General features: G+C 36.3%; 2 protein-coding genes across 2 annotated transcripts in view; one reads left to right on the top strand and one right to left on the bottom strand.

The window, feature by feature from the left end:
• LOC134533232 (uncharacterized) overlaps nt 1-15,135 on the bottom strand; it is an 87,553-nt gene extending 72,418 nt beyond the window's left edge. Inside the window, exon 1 of the mRNA XM_063370639.1 lies at nt 15,004-15,135. The gene's annotated coding sequence lies outside the window, so the exon portion shown is untranslated. The remainder of the gene's footprint in view (nt 1-15,003) is intronic.
• The window catches only part of LOC134533233 (uncharacterized), a 348,667-nt gene that overhangs the window by 161,372 nt on the left and 168,489 nt on the right, over nt 1-18,806 (top strand). The gene's annotated exons all lie outside the window — the stretch shown is intronic.

Genomic DNA, 18,806 nt, shown 5'->3' on the forward strand with positions numbered 1-18,806 from the left:
ACAGTTGATACAGTTGTAGTAGTTTTCTTATGTTCACAAATGATAATTTTTCTCACCTCTATTTCAGTCTTTGCAATAAAAATATGTTACTACCTAAATTTTGAGTAAATATGTTTCTACTTTCAAATGTAATGACGGGAAGACACTTCATAAAATGTCTTTGTAAACCACATTTACTGTTTTTTCCGTCTCGATCTAGAATGTAAAGATTGTCTGCATTACTGACCCGCGAGAAAGCTACATATATTTCAGAGAGAGAGAGAGAGAGAGAGTGAGAGAAAGACACCTATTGAATGTCTATCTAATTTTTTTATGAGAGCATATTTTTATTAAATAAATCATGACATCATTTAACGATAAAACCTGTTTATTTAATTAAGCGGACGGGTTCGCTCCAAGGAGAAAATTGACGCGGCGAGACCTCGTGGACATAGAGAAATGACACACACTCACTATTTGTGTGGCTATGAAACATGATTTTTTTCTGAAATTTAAATTGTAATATACAAAAAGGGTATTGAAAATTGAAACAAATATGGCGACACTATAAACTGTCAGGATCTTTATTTTTTTTCTTATTCTCTACTTAGTTCCTTACAATAGCAAAGTTAATGGTTTCTAATAATGCGTTGCAATTTTTGCTTTTAAAGCGTGTTTTTTTAGTTTTTACTAACTCAGAATCGAGATAAAATATCCAATTGTGAATCAAAACCATCCTCACTATTTGTGTGGCTATGAAACATGATTTTTTTTTTGCAATTTAAATTGTAATATACAAAAAGGGTATTGAAAATAGAAACAAATATGGCGACGCTATAAACAGTCAGGATCTTTATTTTTTTCTTACTCTCTACTTAGTTCCTTACAATAGCAAAACTTAATGGCTTCTAATAATGCGTTGCAATTTTTGTTTTTAAAGCGTGTTTTTTTTTAGTTTTTCTTAACTCAGAATCGAGATAAAATATCCAATTGTGAATCTAAACCATCCTCGAATCCCCGTGAACTCACACACAAAATTTCATCGAAATCGGTCCAGCCGTCTAGGAGGCGTTCAGTGACATACACACGCACACAAGAAATATATATATAACTAGCGGACCCAACCGACGTTGTTCTGTTCAAACGTTTTAAATTCGAAAATTTACAGGAAATTTCCCTGAATCTAATCGCAGCGTCATCTGCCGGGTCGAACTGAAATTACTATAATTACTATAAGATACTATAAATGTTATAATGTTATAATTTATTTTACAAACTTATATTTTTATTTTCAAAGAGACATCAATACGTCATAAGTTGCATAGAATAAAATGAGAACTAACAATTTAAAATTGTAGGTTAAGTTGATTGTTATTGAATGCACGTCTATACATAATTAAAAGTAATGAAAAATCGTGTTAAATACTCACTTTGATACTGCACCTTACATATTTTGCACAATGTATATTTTTTATTACATTTTAATATGTAGAATAAAATGAGAACTGACAATTTAAATTTGGAGGTTAAGTTGATTGGTATTGAATTCACGTGTATACATAATTAAAATCACGAAAAAATCATGTAAAATACTCACTTCAATACTGCACCTCACAATTTTTAATTACACTTTAAAATGTTATTTCATTAAAAAATAATATAATAATCTCTATAACCAATTATATTTTAATTTTAATGTAATAACAACAATTCATAAAATCCATCCAAAGATTAACAACAACACATAAAAAAATACACAACACACACATATATATACTGTAAACCTAAACCATTCAAAGATCAACAACAATTTATAAATAAAAAATTAATTAAATTAACATTTTCCAGTGGACCAAATTGTGAATCTAAACCATCCTCGAATCCCCGTGAACTCACACAAAAAATTTCATCGAAATCGGTCCAGCCGTCTAGGAGGAGTTCAGTGACATACACACGCACACAAGAAATATATATATAAAGAAGATAGATAATGCCCGGCATGCGTTGCAATGCCTCAATCAATTTTTTTTTGTAATTTTTTAAACGTATACTAAGCATCTCTCTTTATCTAATTCTCTATCTCTCTATGTATAACTCTATAACTCTCTCTATCTTTCTATTTATATCTCTATCTCTATATATCTTTCTACACATATATCTCTATATATCTTTCTAGCGGACCCGACAGACATTGTCCTGCCCAAATGTACATATGGCGGTAAGTATTTCTACGCTGGACATTTTGTATCTTCTCATTATACATACCCCTCCTCTTGGGCACGCCACTGCCGTTACCAAAAACTTTTCCCATGTTTACGCAGAAGGCAACAACAATGCAAAAGCCCGTTGCCATGGAGGCTAATTATCAACAATGCTTAGTTTTTTGCTTTTAAAGCGTGTTTTTTTAGTTTTTTCTTAACTCAGAATCGAGATAAAATATCCAATTGTGAATCTAAACCATCCTCGAATCCCCGTGAACTCACAAAAAATTTCATCAAAATCGGTCCAGCCGTCTAGGAGGAGTTCAGTGACATACACACGCACACAAGAAATATATATATATATAAAGATTTGTAAATAGACAACTTCTTGAATAGAAAGTAAGCAATTTAGTCTTTCTTCATGAATGTCAGCTCTGCGCAAAAATATTTGTTCGGAGTCCTCGATAATTACCGACAGTTTTAATATGAGCTGAACGTGCGACGTGAAAACCCAAACCGCATGTAAAACTGAACCGGCCTGTTTTTTTTTTTGAGCATCCGCTGCCGCGTAGAGAGGAATCCATCCGACCGGGGGACACCATCAAATGCCCAATCTGGTCCTGTCGCCTCGCCCACCCCTGCGCGCAGAGCGGAGTCCCTCTTTGCTCCGGGACCACAATGTAATATTCATCGGCCCCCGGCTCCCTCCAGAATCACAACACCCGGGGCTCCCACCGCAGCCTGGCCCGGGGCTGTTTGAGGAGGACGAGCCAACCCCCCCCCCCCCCCCCGGCCGGGCCGAGTCCCTGTCTCCGAGCCGAGAGGCTAGGCCCGTGTCCTCGGCGCCTCCAGGGGGTGCCTCCCATTCCAGGTCATGATTTTATATTTATATCAATTACTGATCAACTTGCAGACTTTTTCAATTGTTTAACTTTCACGAATTTTAAAATATATACAGCACATACGTTTTGCATAACTAGCTGCCAAAGTTACATTTTTTTACGTTTTTGGGTTGTACAAATGAGGAGAATTTAATTTAATGCAGAACTGAAACTTTTTTTAGGTTTAACTGCAATGCCACTGGCTACTTCATGATATGGATTGCATTTCTAGCACAAAAACTCATTTCATGTTTCTTGGCTCTCAAAATCGTAACAAATTTGAGAATTTTGAAATGCCAGGTAAAATTATTTAGTATTTTCTGAAATAAATTCAAACTATTTCAAGTTTATCTGTAATTACTATAAATATAACATCTTGCCTGAAATGGGGGGCACCCCCTTAAGACCCCTGCCTACCCGGGCGCACTGCTAAGGGAGAAACCACGCCATTTTGAAACTGCTTCAGCTATCCGAGTGGGGTCTGTTTACAAACACCATTTAAGAGTTCGATGTTGGGCCGATAAGTAGTTCGGTTTCCGGATTAAGTATTTTAAAATGAATTTTTAGCAGAGTTAAAATGACTGAAATGATTGTTTTCAGTGTAATAAACAGGCGTGAAACCACAGGTACAGATTCTTGAAAGCACTTAAGGGACTCGCATTACACCTTTATCTTCATTTCTCCGCCCTGTAATGTTACGGTACCTGCTCAAATTTCACAGTTATCCTGTGATGACGTGAAGACTGCGCGCCAGTCCAGAGGAGACACCGCGCTAGAAGCACCAGCGAGCGCCGCGCTTATCATCCCGCCTCACTAACACAGACACCCCCTGATAAGGAGGGTCCCTCAAACGTCAGCTTGCATGTCACAAGTTACTAACTAAAATTATTTCACCCAGGAAATCTTAATAGGATTGCGTGCATTGGTCTCGGCCTAAGGCATCACTCAATAATTAGAGACCGGAAAAATTCGCGGATTCTTTTCACGATATGCTAGAATCCAAACAACTGCACTATTATATTTCTTATGTGATTGGCTTACAGTTTATCTGAAGGACTTTGACCCAATGGAAAACCTTCAACCAAAAAAGTATCGAATCGCAAGCGTCCCAGTCGACAGGTGTCACGAGTCAATAGCCAATGAGCAGGTGGCATTTGCCTGAGTATGTAGAGGGTTGTGGAGTCTATCCTAGAGGTCATCGAAAGCGCGAATTTTTCCGGTCTCTATCAATAATGTATTAGAATGTGAATAATTGTGTTTCAACGCACACATGGGTTTCTGAAGAAAAAAAGCGTTTAATTTTTTTTTAATTTCTAAATAGTACATGTTGTGTCAAGTAGAACCCGTTCTTGCTACCATCTGCTGAACAGACCGTGCACACGAGTCTAGGTGTTGACAAAATTTCCAACCTAGGGGAAAAAAAATTACAATTCATAGTCACAATATATGTTGTTTAAATACTGTGTGTTGTCAATAGAAATGTTTTTTTTTTAATTCACAAGGTTTCTAATTGTTATTTTCAGTATAGTACTGTTGCTGAGACAACAAAGCTTTTTTTTAACGACAAAATATTTATTTGGGTCCATATTAACAAGAATATTTTGTACCAGCCAAAATACTTATTTCCAATTAGTTTTGAGGTTAGATAAAAAAAAATTATATTTGATATGAAAATAAATCCTAGAATATATTTTTCAGGAATCGATTACATTGCAGGTGTTTTCTTGTAAAACTAAGTTGCATTGTTACATGCAATAAGGATAAAGCATATGGCGATGACTGGACTCAGACTCACGTGGGTTCTGAATCGACCTGATTACTGACTTCATGACCGCAGATCATGAGTCGCGCTACAGCTCACTGGTTCGTGGCGTTCACCAGACGACCGCTGACACCGCCGGCGCTGTTACCGGCGACACTTCCTTCGTGGTCCCACCGGGTCGTTACCACAACGCCGAACGTACAATAACGCCGAATACCATAACGCCGAATGCCAAATTGACCGCAGCGCTGACAGCTAGAAAACTGCTGTGTACCACAACGCCGAAATACAGTAACGCCGAAAAATGTTGCTGCGGGGAGGGGGGGGGGGCCACAGGAGCAAAATGAAAAACAACTGAATGAATTTGTGTGCTAACCTTACCTAACCTAACCTTTGTGGCAGTCCTGGAATGACATTTTTCGGCGTTAATGTATTTCGGCGTTGTGGTAATTCGGCTTCGTGGAACACAGCAGTTTTCTAGCTGTCGGCGTTGTAGGCAATTTGGCATTCGGTGTTATGGTTTTCGGCGTTACTTTACGTTCGGCGTTGTGGAGCGTCCCCGTTCCCGCAGCACAGCTCTGATCCAATCCTCACTCGCTCTCTCTTCCCGCTGGAGGCGTCGACGGCAAACAAGAGCGACAATTCACGCGAGGACCCCCGTGCAGTAACACCATTTCCGGCACGGCAGTTTGTTCTGAGCGCATCTCCCTCGAGTGTGTCGTATCCGCCCTATCTCCTCCGCCGTGCAGTCGTTCCGTCTTGAGAGCTTTCAGGCTGCGCCAGCCAACACTCGGTTCCCCCGGACCTCTTCAGGTTTACTCAAGGCAAGAAAATACGTTTCGACAAGAGCCTCTACTTGCATTCGCGATACTCGTGCTCTGTCTAACTAAACCCACTTTTTAGGTCCATTTAGATTTTTGATGTGTTCCGTTACACTGTGTCCCGTTATGCACATTGTTCCGTTACGCTGTGTCCCGTTACGCTCATTGTTTCGTTACGCTGTGTTCCGTTACGCTGTGTTCCGTTACGCTGTGTTCCGTTACGCTGTCGGCGAGTGCAGTAATAATAGGTTATGTTACAATTTACTAAAAAATTATGTTGATTCATATAATTGATGATAGATATTTGATTACAATTTATTTATATGAAAACTTGTTCATAATTATATTTAAACTTTATAGCTAAACGCCAGTTTTTAAAATTAATTACAAGTCATCTACACGTGAACTCGTTGACTGTTTATAAAGTGATGTGAAAAGTTAATGTGGTTTTCATTGCTTATTACAACAATAATTTCGGCAATAAAGGTTAATTATTCTTGCATTTTAAAAATATGATTACTAGTATAATTTCAAGTATTTATTCTTTTATTATTAAAATAAAAATGATTCAATTTTATTCATAAAAGTATGCAATCATTTCATCAATGTTTTGTTATGACGTTGTCACGTTAAACTATCGTCCGTAGACCGACTTTACAGACAACCGATTTTTTAAGTAGTTCAGAAAGTCTTATAGCCACAGAACTCGGTGACTGTCGGCCATCGAACCACTGACGTCGCCTCATTGTGATGCCTCAGCGGTCTGGCCATCGGGTAGCCATGCATGCTTTACTACAGAGATACTCCTGAAGACACACTGTTAGGCCTAATTATTTTTACCTTAAATTTACCAATTATCCAGGGACCTCCACTTATTCTTGGAATTACAAGTGCAAAATTCAAAAACTGATTGAGACTAATATTAAAACAAAATTATTTCTTCTACGGGTGTGTTTGCCCTGTTTGTAACAGAAAACAGAACTCAGAAGTCGAAATACTGCATTGTTTCTACGAAGACCGAGATATCTTAAAATATGAGTAACTCTTCGTTTATTTCAGATTAATTAGATTTACTGTGGTTTCTAACAGTTCATGATAGTCCATCGGGTGGTTCGCGCCATGTTCGCCACACATCCACACATTTATATTCGAATTTTTTCAAATTATGTATTTTATAATTTAAGGTTTTCCAATATTTGTTTTCTTCTGTTGGTAACGCAGACGAAGGCATGAGGGCCTAATGTGCTCGAAGGCTCGCTACGAAACTGCAGAGCGAAGACAGGAAGTAGGGGCCATTAGCAGCGCAGGGGCGGTCGATAGCCAAGGTCACTGCGAGGTGTGATGGTGGGCTGGTGGGCGGGTGGGGGGAGGGGAAGCAGTTCCCGTATGAACCCGGGCGAAAAGAGCAGGCCGACTCGAGAGCGGTATCTCCGCTCCGCCCCTCCCCCCTCCTGCTTCACGGAGCCAATATGAGGGCGCCAATCTCCTCGCCGCAAGCGGTTACGAGCCCGCCGGAGGGGCTTATCTGCAGCCAGCACACGGCCGCACATCTCGCGGGCGGCTACCCCCCTGGACAACCTGGCTAGGCCAGTTGGGCGTGTGCACCAGTTAGTCTTCTTCCGCGCATGGCTCACCAACACCTAGTTGAAGTTCCGATCCATCTTGATCACTCGTATCTACGTTATTTCGACTTTGTACGCTCACTGAGTTAACATATTGAACCTCTTGAAATTTTCGGACAAAGTACATTTGATGTTGTAACATCTTAGTTCTCAGTATACGGCATTTGGTAGAAATCATTTCGTAAATGGAACGGAAGTTGCATGGAAAGAAAAAATATATATAACCACGGTGCTGCCATTTGTGGCAGATGGCGCAAACCAAAGTTCACAAAACCAAAGGGAAACTTTATAGTATTAATTGTTTAATGAATTTTAACAAGATGGACCGTATTTTGATAAAAATCCTTGTAGAAAATTAGGTCCAAAACCGGGATTTAGCATTTTTTTCATGTCTTTTCGCTTTTATCGGAGCTTTTCATTTCCTAATCGAATGATTGAACAGTCGACGAAGATACTCCGGCAGCGAATTCTAGCGGCGGGTGTGGAAACTACGCGTGATTCGCGTCCAGAAATATAGCTGGAAACATAATTTCCGTATATTTATCACGCTCGGCATTATTTTATGGAATTATACGTTATATTTCATGTCTGAGTTTCGTATTATAAGTGTAATTGCAATATGAGAACCCATGAATTCGCTTTTTACCGAGATTGTATGTTACACATCTCTGGCGAGAACTAAAATACTTGCTCACTTTTTGTTTTGTTTTTGATTGTGACTTAACCTACAAACAAATTACTTTAAAACGAATTGAACGTTTTTTTTAGAATAGTGATATCAGTCAGTTTCACTTCGTGAAGTAATTATTTTAATTGCATAACTTCCAAACTGGAACTTGATAACGTTCTGCTAAACATAAGTCAAAGTAAAATACACACCATTATTTATAGATAAATCTGAAGCTGAAAAATTTCATCGTAATGAATTTAATTTTTTTTCATATTTTAAATCATTATAAGTAAAACTTATACTCAATATAAAGAGTCAAGACGTTTAAACTTAGGTATAAAACCAGTTTTTGGACTTGTTGGCTTACGATTATTTCATATGCTGTCATTTAGTGAGACTAGTAAAACAGACAATTTATACATACTTGTAAGCAAGATATTCGTTCACTTTTTAGATCAAAATGACAATGAAACTTAAGCTTATGTGTTTTATATGTATATATATATTACACATTGTTAATAAATTTAACAATTTGAAGGCTATTTTTATTTCATTGTAGTAATTGTTACGAAAGAAATGTTAACTATTAATAATTAGTGTCATGCAGGATATTTTAAACACTGTCTACACAAAATAACATCGTGTATCCGTGCAACCACACTACCAAGCCAATTCTTGATAAAAAAAATTATTATTTTGACATGTTCCACACCTATTTTAAGTGATAGATTATGTTATAAACATTCCTGTTTGCAGATAGGTTCTTTGGAATCTTTCAAGGAAAATAATATGCTAGGAGGTTCCTTATTAAAACTGAGATAAGTATTACGTTAGCCACTTTCAAACCTAGGTTAAATCATAATCGTGCTATTCTGCCTTAAAAATTGGTTCAAGTAATGGCATCTGGTCAAAATATCTATAACCTTTTTTAACTTACCAACTATTTCAGAAAAAAACTATTATTCCATAGAGTTCTTCATCCGTCACTACGCTTTTAATTACGTTCCCTTAAATTAATCAAAATAATAGAAGATGACACCCTACTGTGAAATACATGTTTCCATTTTTGATGTTGTTTTAATAAAGGTTTATTTAATTAGTTTCTGAGGGAGGTTGTAAGTGGCTGCTTCAAACTCTAATTTTACGTGAGAAATCACCTAATTAAATATTTCACATTGGTTTTCAAACCTGTATTAGTTTGTGGGCTGACTGGAAAGTTTTTTATTTATATCTGAAAAGTGTTGTTCTAATATTTTCATTAAATCTAATTGAAGTAAAACACGAAAATATATAAAAAAACATTTGCTGTTATGTTGAAGCGGAGATATTTGCTGAAGTGTTACTTCAGAATCCTTGTGGCCTGGGGCGCCTGGGGCCGGGGACCTGGGGTCTGTGGCATGGGGCCATGGGCCTGGGCCTAGCCTGGAGCTCCTGGGCTTGAAACCTGGGGCGCCTGGTGGAACCTGGGACCTGGGACGCTTGTGGCCTGGGGCATGGGGCCTGGGGCATGGGGCATGGGGCATGGGGCATGGGGCATGGGGCATGGGGCATGGGGCATGGGATCATGTGCCTGGGCCTGGGCTTGTAACCTGGGGCCTGGGGCGCCTGGTGGAACCTGGGGCCTGAGACATGGGGACTCCCCCGAGCCGCGACCCTGAGGTTTTCCCCGCCGCGCGCCAGCAGTATTGCCACATAGCGCAGACGAAACTGCTGCCAAGAACAACATCACTCTTGTACGTTCCGTAATATCTTGCGACTTTGCGAAACATCTACTTAAGTAGTTGGACGAGCCCCTAAAACAATAAATACATTACAAAATAACTTTAATCAAATGTAATCCGGCCGAGAGGTGAAATGTGGAAGCATAGATTAGGTACGCTTTATTTATGCACACTCGTGTGCCGTTCATTTTTGTTAACGCGCAATCGGCAGGTATCTATAAAAATAATAACGTATTATATCTGCACGTATCGCAATTTTGTTACAATTAACATAAAATAATTGTGCTCGTTATAATTTTATTCTTATTTGTTCCTTAAATATTTGCCAATTATATTTTGTACCTCTCATCTCATGGTTTTCTTTACTATTCACATTATTTTAACCGTGTCTTAAGATACTGACCAATAATTAAATACTGAATTATAAATGCAAATATTTAAATAAATATTCCAAAACACATTGAAACCTACACTGCATATCCCGTAAAATGTTAGTTTCAGAATATTTATTTTCTATTGATATATCTGTATCTATAATGATTACTTCAAAATTCTGCTTTCAACTCTTATACCAATGTTTTCAAACGCATTTTTATTTTATAGTCTGTACTAGTATATCTTAAACTCTTTGAGCTTAATGATTTCATGTTTTGGAGTCCAATAAAAGCATTTTAACTGATAAATAAAAAAGAACAATCTTTTAGAATAATTGTAATTTATGTAAGGATTTTTATTTATTTATTGTATAATGCAGTGACGCTTAAAAACAAATTTTTTTCAATGATCTAGAACATTTTTTTATTCTATCTTAATTATTTAGAACAAATGGTCCTCGAAAACAAAATAAGTAAATGCTTTGGACAGACTGCATCCAACCATAACACGGCATGAACTTTAATTAGGACGCAAAGTTTATTTTCGTCTGGGAAGCATCTGATAAAATAGATTTTCGCATATTATATAATACTGAATCCGACGTTAACAACATCTAAAAACACCAATTATTTTCTCTTATAACTGAAAGTGCCTAATGCAGATAAGGACTACAAAATACATTACATTAATTTACTTACACGTTTTATGTAGCCTATCTATACTTTTGACACAGCCCAGAGAGAATTTTATTTTTTTAATAAATATTTTTTTTAAGTTCAATCATTATATTCTTTATATTTACAATTTATAAAAAATATAAATTTTTATTGTCAGCAAAGATGGCTTGTACAATAATACTATCATAAGCCAAGTGACACTGTCAGTTAAATATATTGGATTATGGATTTTCACTGTCACTTTATTTCTACGCATTCTAATAAAAAATAGAATGGAATTAAAATGCTGTTCCAATACATCAGATATTCCTGCACAGAGATTTACAGCACTTTCTTTCTTACAAAATAAAACGACTTTAAAGTTGCTGTAGTATTTTCTAGAAAAATCACTCAGTAATTCTATGTAGTCTATACAGTCATAATTATGAATCTAATTTAGCCATAGGTTTGTGTCATGGGGATTTGTCCAGATTATTTCCTCCAGCCTAAAAACACCCGCTAGCACTGATAGCACTGCACGAGTGTAACCGAGCAGTTATGCCATGAGGTAATGGCTACCGCTGTGATGAAATGAGAAATTGCGTCTCCAGAACTTTCTCACACACAGCGGAAGTCCTCATAGGCTACCACTTCGGCACGAGACTGGAAGATAGTCACAACCACTAGCAGTGCGTCACGTCTTTTTATATCATTTATATCACTCCCACTTAAACCCACGTTTGTATAATATGATAAGGTCAGAAGATTATTATTGACATTGATTTCACACCTTTTTATTAAATTTTGAATCCCCGCTGAATGAATTCTATTTATAGTGTTGTTTAGGTATTTCTAGTGATTGACTTTTATTTTGGAGTTTGTTTTGTGTAAACATCGTAGCTCTCCGTATACGGCATTTGGTAGGAGTAATTTCGTGAAAATGGAAAGGAAGCTTATGAATGGAAATGTGACTCAAAAATGGCGGACCCACGTGTAGCAACATACACCCGTATATAGTCACTTTTGTAAATTTTAGGATGCATACCAAACGTATTGGTGTGCCAAATGAAACTTTATGATAGTGAAACTACCCTCGAATATATTTGGTAAACAAAAATAGTCATAGTAAAAAGTAATCATAAGTTTTAAAAATGTAATAAAACTGGATTACACTTATAATAAAACCAATACTCCCTACCGATTTCAAATAGTCCGGATGGCGCTGTGGTATTAAACGCGCTTGGTAATTTTAAGGGACATCGTTCAACTCTCGTCACTGGTGAAATGTTTTTATGTTTTTAATTACATTTAATACAATTACGCGGATTTTTCGTTTTTTTTTTTTTAAGCTTCCTTTTTCTACCTCTTTTGTAGGATATTGCATATTAACGAACTCGACCGAGATATTCCACTACTAAAAATTATGTATCAGTTTGGAAAAAAATTGATTTGTGTCAAATTGCGACCGTTATTGTGTCCACAAAATTGTGCTATATATATAAAATTTTGTGTTGACGATGGTTTTGGAGTCTTTGGACCACGAAACAAAAAATCATTTAAATATTTTCTGGAAGTCGCACCATAGTAACGGCTACAATATGTCGTGCATTTAAAAGTGAAACCATACAAAATGTCTTTCACTTCAATAACATTCCATTGACGCCCCTGTATGTAAAGTTTATTTCATTTAAAAAAATCAAATATTTCTAATGATTGTCGATGACTTTTAACATTTATACCATACGTAAAATATCGTTATTCGATAATATTGATATTTATCGCCTCTTCCATGTCCTTCACCAGATGGTTCAGTAAGTACGTATGAGAAAAGATTGTTCGTAAATAAATATGCTATAGCACACTTACACTCGGGATTCAAATCGGTTGGGACATATGTCCGTTCACCCAGACGCTCTTGCCTCCTTGGTGGTAAGACGTTAGTGGGTTCGATCCTTCGTGGGAGATTGTTAAATATCTGACGTGCGATCGCGAACGCCTTAGTGGCCATTAAGTTCTGAATCCCTGTGTTTGGCACCCGAAGGTGGTCGGCGCACTCGTATGAACGTAACTTCATAACGTACGCACCTCAACAGGTTGGAGCAGAGAAGACGATAGATCCTTGCATGCGCAGTATGAAATCCAATCATCTACCCGCAAATGCATACATGGTTGGGCTTACGCAGCATGTATGTTTGGGAATACAACACTATCACACTTCGTAAACACGTTTAATATATTTCAAAATAAATTTCGGAAACAAAACTTTAAATCACACCGAACAAATTCTGGCGTTCATATCTGTAACTCTGCGCCCGCAACGCGATGGGAATATGAAATATGTATTTCAAGTAAGGAAGTCTGTCACTTCCGTCATTTATGTCACGCTGACGTTACGGATGTGTCGAACACGATTGGTTAGAAAAAATATTAGCGTCCAAAGCTTTGCGCCATTCGTGGTTTTTTGATTCCAGCATTGGACCATTGGCGTTTGATAAAAGTACCAGCACAGTTGTACGCTTACATTTCCAGACAGTTCCCAGCTTCATGAGAATAAATTTATTTTTCAGGACTTAGACAGCGAATACAAAATCGTTTTAGAAGAAATATATAGGATACATTTATAGTCATCATTTTCTTAATATATTAAATGAAGTAGGCTAAAAATGGTGTACACAGGTCACGAAAGTAAAAAAAAAAAAAATTGCACATTAATGCGAAGAGTGTTTAGATCTATTTTGTATTGTTAAATTATGATTTTATAAATATAATATTACACAGCATCATAACAAATATTGTAATAAATACTATAAAATATTATATAACGGGCTTGAAAAAAGTCCTGAAATTTGTTCACCGGGCATTTTTAGACAGTCTGATAATTTAACAGTATGTGGTATAATGTTTTATTTTATTATTTATGAGTTATTTGAGAGTGTTACAATTAAGCCTGAAGCTAAGATTTTTTTAGTAGGTTGAAAATATAGCAGAAACTTCTAATTTCTTATCCAGACAAAGTTAAGTTTTATTTTCATGTTACATTTAATGATACTACATTGGTCAGGATTTGTGTGCAAAATTTTTCCTTTTAATGCATTAATTTACTGCAGCAAACGAATAGCTGTATAGCATCACCAACTCAAACGCACTTCTGACTAGTTGGGCTCTTTAAGCATTGTGGCATATCCGAGCACCAAGAAAACCTTTAATGGATTCGCCTAGCTAGGGGTGTAAATGTAATAGTGTGGTGGGTTTGCTGATTTACTAGCGTGGTATCGCCTGAGCTGGCGCGCAGTCTTCTCGTCATCCAAGGGCCATTATGATATTGGAGAGGCTATCATAACATAACACAAATAACTGTGTAATGTAACGCATACAACGTGACTATGCTAATTTTAAAAATCTGTACCGGAAGTCTCATAACATAAAATATTTAATCTCGCCAAAAAAAAAAAAGTTAATAAATGAAATCCGAAAACATAACTACCAATCGGAGTTCAACATATGCTGAAGTGCTTTTCGTAAACAGATGCCACTCAAATATATTGAGCAATTTTTAAATCGCGTGGTTTGTTTTGCAACGTTTGCCCAGGTGGGCGGGGCCCTTACAGAGCGAGCCATATGTCCACATCATAGCTCCATAGTTCGCTGAAAACTGCGGGGAACCCGATGACATATCACCTGTCCTGAAAACAGCGTTGTCTCTTTTCCTACGATCGCCGCTCTGTTCCTAGTGCTCGCTAAGCACTTCGTGGGCAATGTTTTTGAACGGGCATGTAGCACTTCTCTTCCGTCACGCTCCTGATCACCGTACTTTGGACCGGCCATTATATATATATATATATATATTCGTCTTTTTTGCGTTAGTTATAATATTCGAACTATTTATTCCAAATGTTTGGCATCTCAAGGCCATACATCATATACATATCACCTTGTTGCAACCACATATTTGCTAATAGGCTCTATTGTGTAGGTGAAGAAAGGTACTACATATATCATGATAATCAACACCAGTTCACAACCGTTGACTTCAGCCTTTCTTTTCACAGACGAGAGAGCCAAACGCCCGATCGTGCATCTTCGGTTTTTTTTTTGTTCATTGTAACTCATGATAACTAATGGTCAATTAGGTTAGGTTAGCTACATTATAAATGCTTTAAAACATGGTGGACGGTTGATTTGGTTAGGATAGCTACATTAAAGATACGGAAAAAAAACATGAACTTCGGAGAACTTCGGGTTTTGGCTCTCTCATCTGTTAAAAGAAGGATGCCCTGTTAGTCCTGGTCGACTGATCCCGAGGACGTGGACTGACCTGAGGGCGGCGTCGCGGCGGTCGGGGCCACACAGGGCCACACCAGAGCCACACCAGGGCCACACCAGAGCCACACCAGAGCCACTCGGCGGCGGCCAGCTCTTGGCGGAGCTGCGCCCGGGCTACTGCGGTGTGGCCGTGTGGCGGCGCTACCGAGGTCACCAGCCCCCCTCTCCCCTCCTCCAGCCGCGCCGTTCCATTCCCCCGAGCCTGCTCCGGTGGTGCTACAACACTCCTGGCACACGAACAAAGCCACCTCGTAATACCTATGTGTTTATTTATTACTGCACGTGGTGAAGTTACAGCACTGAACGCCTTGTCTTACTATCACACTTTACAACAGATTTTTTTAAAAAAACCTATTAACAAATAAAATATTAATTAGAAAAAATTAATAATAGTGATAACTATAATAAATAAACTTTTACAATTGTCACACTTGAGCTAATAAACTCAAAAATTTACAATAAATTTAGCATAAAATACAAGTATTTTTTTTAATATGGGCTCAACAAGGTTATTCTCATTTATTACTGAAAAAATTAGTAAAAATAAAACAAATACATAAACAAAAACAAAAACTATGATTTACAAACAAAAAATAGAATTAAAACATATCTCAACTTAACGAAATTCAACTGGTGAAGGCTCTATCTAGATTGTCGCTCTCCAACTGTGTGCTCTCCCGATCTCTTCTGACCCGACTTTCCTTCATCTGGGACCACACGAGGAGCCTTCTCTGCGGATGAAGACCTGGTTGCCCGGATCTGTGGTGCTGCTGGCACCACGCGAGACATGCCAGTGGTGGTCCAGCACACGTACGGCGATCACTACATCGGCGGCATGAAGCCTGCGTCGCTGTAGGCGGTCGCGATCTGGAGCAGTTGTTGAGACGTTGGGTTGGGAGTTGTTTAGGTGAAACAGTCTCCTTAAATCCATCGCATTCTGTCTGGTTTCTCATCCTTTCATGACACAGCACGTACCGCCCTGGATCGCTTCACCAGTTTAGTGCGAGTTTTTATTTACAACCAGACATCAAAACTCTGGTTCCAATATTGCGTAATATAAAGTTTGCTAAATTACTTCGAGAAGTTTCTCTCCCGTCATAAATTGTATCGAGCTAGCTATAAACATTGTTAAAATAGCCAACTCAAGCTCACGTCTCCCTTCAATGGTTAAACTTGAAACTACGAGCGCGTGAAAACCAGTCGAGGACGCAAACAGATCAAGTCTCGAAACATCGTGACTGGCTGCTTCTCTGTGTTTCCCCAATTCTTTTTTTTTTTGTGCTGTCCATCTCACCTGCAGCACTATTGTCTGTGTTATACGTGGTCTTTGTTTAAAACCAACAGAGTAGATAGTATTCCTCTTAGTAACTTTTTAACATATTATTTTGGTCGGTTACTTATATATTTGTTCCACTATTTCACCAGTTAGGAGTTCAAATTTTTTTAATTTATACTTCTTTATGCGCGTTATAAAAAAAATTACTATAGTGAATTTTTACCATGCTTTCGCACCATGCAACAAAATTTTCACAGGATGAATAAAAGGCTACATACAAAAAAAAATCATTTTCGGCATAGTCTACAGGTGTAGGTAGATTTCGAAGTACCTATTTATTCTGGAAATATTTTGGAAACTTCTTAAACTTCTGGAACATAACATTTTAAGAATTTAATGTACATAAAATATTTATGTTATCCAATATTACAAAATGATCGCTTAAATATTTTCCTATTTTCCATGCAGCGAAAATATTACAAATATTTTAAACTCTATGTATCCAGCATAGAAAAGTTTTCAACGCAGCATTGAATAGCTTAGAAATAATTTCATATCATGTGCCAACTAAGGCACATTTTGCACAATTTGTTTAATCTTGAAACAATATTTTTCATCCCTTGCACTAATGACGTGGTCGTATAAAAATTTTCTTTGCGCCAAGTTTTAAGATAATACTAAGACGTTTAAAAATAAATTCAAACGATATTGATACTAAGATAGTTTTGATTCTTTTAAATTTCAACCCATGTTTTCACGGTAATAATTAGTTTAATAAAAAACTGTTTTAGCCTACGTTTTAGATGAAGTTTAGGATTCATACAATAAATTATAACGGATATGGTAGTATATATATTTTAAAAAAATAACTATTCTTTACTTTCATACTTTGTTAATTCCACCCTTTGCATTAATTATTGGGCAAACAAAAATTACATCAATAATAGTTTTAGTTAACATTTATGCAGCTAAACAAAAATAAGAATGGATTCAATAGTGTATCGGTTAGGGAAGTTTTATTTATTTTCACCGTTCCATCCCAAGTTTTTTCAACCCCTTGCAATAATGGTTTTTATCATCAAAATTTGTTCCAGACAAAAGTTTTAGATAATAATTATAAGATTTACAAACAATTTGTACGGATTTAATAGTGTGCATACTAAGAGAGTTATAATTTTTTTTATTTAACCTCGGTTTATTCCACCCCTTACAGTCATGGTAGGTCGTATAAGAAATTAATTCAGAAAAAGGTTGTGGATAATAATTCAAGGTTTTACAATAAATTATTACTAATTTCATAGTGTACATGGTACGGAAATTATGAATGTTTTACAAAATTTACCCTTTTATTTTTTTCAACCCCCTGCAACAATGGTTCGTCTTATCAAAAATTGTTTCAGACAAAAGTTTTAGATAAAAAATATAACATTTACAAACATTTTGGCCAGAATTGATACTGTACTTACCAAGGAAGTCATGCATTATTTTTTAAATTCTACCCATTATTTTTTCAATCCCTTGCAGTAAGTTCGTCTAATAAAAAATTGTTTCAAACAAAATTTTTAGATAAAAATTATAAGAATTATAAACAATTTGCACGAATTCAATGTTGTTCCTATGAAGGATGTTATGACTTTTGTCGTCCTCCAGCCCTTGTCTTATCAACCCCTTGAAGTTATGGTTGGTAGTATCAAAAACTTAATCGGACAAAAGATTTTGACACTACTCCTGCGAGTTATAATACGTTCAAAAGGATGTAATATTTTCCATATTATGAGAGTCACAGCGATTTTTCGTTTTTTTTTTTTTTTATCTTTCCCCATTTATACCCCTTTGGTCGGATATTGCCCATTAACGAACTCGACCGAGATTTTCCATTACTATTAAAATTAAATGTTTAACTGTGGAAGATTGTTGTGAAAAAAATTGCGACAGTATAAAGTTATATGTGTTGGTGTGTGTGTGAACATTTGAGTAGATGATGGTTTTGGGGTCTATAAACCACTAAACGAAAAAAATATATAAAAATTTTCCCGAAATTCGCACCATGATAACGGCTACAATATGTGGTATTTCTTTGAAATCTACCTAAAAAGCTACATGCAAATATAATTACATATGTGCTTTAAAATATTATACGTTAGTGATTTATATTAAATTCTTTCCATATCATTAAGACATTTATTTATTGTGAACATTAATGATATATATTTTGTCCTCAAATTTTTCAAAGTGTATTTTAAGTGGATTCATATAAATGATGTTATGTGCATATATGTATAATTTATTTGCGTTATAAATTATTTTATTATTATTTATTAAATATTTTTAATTAATAAATTAATATAAGCATTTAGTTTAATTATTGATTTTCATTATTAATTAAAATTTGTTTCAATTATTTTGATAAAATAAATAACTAATTTTATACACTTATTTATATTAATATTAAATACTAAGTATTTATTCAAAAATTTTAATTTTATTGAATTAATACTTTATCAACCGTATTAATAATA

The sequence above is a fragment of the Bacillus rossius genome, chromosome 6, assembly GCF_032445375.1.
Source record: "Bacillus rossius redtenbacheri isolate Brsri chromosome 6, Brsri_v3, whole genome shotgun sequence".
Taxonomy (NCBI): Eukaryota; Metazoa; Arthropoda; class Insecta; order Phasmatodea; family Bacillidae; genus Bacillus; species Bacillus rossius.